This window comes from Aethalodelphis obliquidens, unplaced genomic scaffold (genome assembly GCF_003676395.1).
Source record: "Aethalodelphis obliquidens isolate GAN/ISIS:26980383/991018 unplaced genomic scaffold, ASM367639v1 scaffold36, whole genome shotgun sequence".
NCBI classification, from domain to species: domain Eukaryota; kingdom Metazoa; phylum Chordata; class Mammalia; order Artiodactyla; family Delphinidae; genus Aethalodelphis; species Aethalodelphis obliquidens.
Window position 1 is genome coordinate 14031463 of NW_020837980.1, and position 2985 is coordinate 14034447.

General features: G+C 43.7%; 1 pseudogene; it reads right to left on the bottom strand.

Moving 5' to 3' along the window:
* Window positions 1-550: 550 nt before the first annotated feature.
* LOC113632254 (telomere zinc finger-associated protein pseudogene) lies at window positions 551-1835 on the bottom strand (annotated as a pseudogene).
* Between the last annotated feature and the right edge of the window lie 1150 nt (window positions 1836-2985).

Here is a 2985-nt window from a genome sequence, read left to right on the forward strand (position 1 = left end):
GCACCTGGCTCCCTCGGTGATGACAGCTGGGCAGGGTCTGGGCACCTGGCTCTGAGGCGCCGTCAGCTGAGATCTGCCTCTTCAGCCTGGGCACTGGTGGGAGGAGCCAGACCGGGTGCTGGATGAGTGCTCCCCGGCAGGGCGGCCAGCCTGCACAGGCCACTCCCCTCCCACTTAATCAGGGCCTGGACCTCAGAGGGCGAAAGTTGAGCCTTGGGACCTTGCCCTTTCTTTTCAGAACAGAGAGTAACATTTGTTTTGGTGGAGGTTTACAGGAACATCATGACCTGACGGTGACCTGACCTCAAGAACAAAGGCTCTGACACCAAGAACTGTGCACCAACTAGCCACGCCCCTCCCTCACCTTTCCTATAAAAGAGCTTTGCTGAAAGCTTTCGGGGAGTTCGGGGTTTTTAAGGCATGAGCCACCCTTCTCCTGCATAACCCTGCAATAAACCTTTCTGTGTTCCAAAGTCCGACGTTTTGGTGGTGTTTGGCCTCACTGTGCATCAGGCACAGGGCCTCGCGTTTGGTAACAGTCCCGTGCTTCTCAGCAGGGGCCTTTCTGGGTGCTGAACTCACAGCTGCAGGCCTCTCACTGGTGTGGTGATGTTGTGCTTCTCCAGGCCAGCTTGGGTGCAGAAGGTGTAGCCACAGAGGTGGCACTGGAAGGGCTTCTGGCCCGCGTGCCTGCTCAGGTGCAGGTTGAGACCTGCCTTCTGGGTAAAGGCGTGGCTGCAGAACTTGCAGACACATGCCCTCTAATTCCTGTGTTTGGCCTTGGTGTGCATCTGCAGGCCATTCTTGCTGCACACAGCAGAACTCCTTGCACGCAAACAGCTCCCCGCAGTGCTTAAAAGCCTGGTGCAGCTGCAGTTCCCTTTGGGACAAAAAGAACTTGGCCTGGGTGGGACAGGTATGGAGCTTGGGAGCTCCATGCAGCTTGGTCCCTTTGCTCTGCATGAACTTCTTCTTCATGAGCTGCTGCGAGCAGGCACAACACTTGAAGGGCATCTCCCCCGTGTGGGATGCCAAGTGTACTGGCAGCTCCATCCTCCAGCAGAAGGTCTCCAGGCACTTCCTGCACGTGAAGACTTGTTAGGATTGGTTCAGACAACTCTGGGCTTCATGCTTCAAGATATTCTCCTTTGGAAGATTTGGGGCGCTAGAAAGTTTTCCAAATTTGGGGCGCTAGAAAGTTTTCTCCCCAGTGTGTTTCCTGTTGTGCACTTTTTGATATTTGCTGAGGAACTTTTTGGAAGAAAAAAGAGGGTAAGAGTCACCTGCTGTTTAAGTGCCTTGAAGTCAAAATACTCAATATGCCCAAGTGGCATATTTTGGGGTGATCTATTCTGATTTTCTTCAAACGGATATAGCTATCTTCTAGGATTATAGGGTTCTGTGCTTATTTTTGTGGTACAGAATGGAGTGGGGAAACAATACTTAGAATGAAGTATTTCAAGCCTATCCAGAAAAAAAAAAAAAATCCTCTATGTACATGAGAACTGACCAGAAAGTCAGGTTAAGACAGCAGTCAGGGAGGAGACAATGTATACTGTATGGTATAGAATACTTGGCCCCAAAGAAATTCACAAAGCGTATAGGGGATCTGGTTAGAATTAAACAGATAAATTTGTCTAATATATTGTTTCTAGCTCAGAATCTTGTATGTTTACTGTTGTCTGACAAATATCTCACTATGCAAATTCCTAATCCTTTACCTAATTTTAGGATAAAAGGTGTGTGTGCATACATCTGGAATTATGAAGACAGATTGAGTGAATGCACTTTGTAAAAGCAGGCTCCATCTGACTCACATATGGATGAGAAACCATCTTAGCAGTATGCGCTGGTGGATATGTCTCTGGAATTTTTAATCCTCTTATTTTATTATCATGCTGGTTTATGTTTTAAATGTATTAAAATGGCTTGTGTTTTTATTTCTAAACATCTAATGTAAAAGTCATAACTCACACGGCTCCTTTAAAACACAATTAGAAAAGCATTTCTGGGATTATCATTCAATTTATTACATTCAGTGATATTTTGTTACTTGTACCATAGGACGCTAATAGGCCTCATGAACTGTATCTAGAATACAAGTTGTACTGCTAGCATATTCCAACCTCTAAGTGCCTTTCATGTCAGCATGAGAGATACAATCAGGCATTTGAAAGCCCCGGCCTATTTATAAAGATACCATCAAAACCTGCCTGATGCAGCTGACTTATGAATCAATTATCTGAACTACACCAAGTGATATATCTCTTCTGAAATTTAGAGTCATATATTTGAAGTTAAACTACAAACAGATAAACTATTCAACAGCCTATCATGATTCTTATCTCTATGTCTATATCTGTCAAATGCTGGGAGAAAAAAAGGCAAAATCTTACTGATTTTACTGGGAAGAGTTTTAAAAAATAAATCACACAGATACAAGTTCTCTCTCTTTCTCTCTTGCTCTATCTCCCTCTCTCTCTCTAACATACACACACACACACACACACACACACACACACACACACACACACACACCCCTAGCTATCAAATTACTTATGACCCGAGGGAAAATTTAAATAAAATCAAGAGCATGCAAGGGATGACTCTCGTTGTAAAAGGGGAAAAATAACAATAAATAATATTAATTCTCTTAAATTTTATGTCTTAAATGAAATGGCTGAGTATTTCAGTAAATAGAAATGCCACCGTTAGGACAAAGGGTACAAAGCCACTGGGTGCAGAGAGACAACAGTTATGTTTCATCCCAGATGTTGTTGAAAATAAGCCAAACCTAAGACAGATGCGTGTACTTGTTTTGTTTTTAGGTGATACCTCACAAGATGTATTCTATTTCAGGATCTACTCTTCATTTCTAAATATTAATGATCTCAGTTTTACTGCTTTGCCTGGTAGAGTTCAGATTTCAGGAACGTTTTATTCATGCTGACCAAAGTCATGAGAGACATGTGCACTAAGATGACA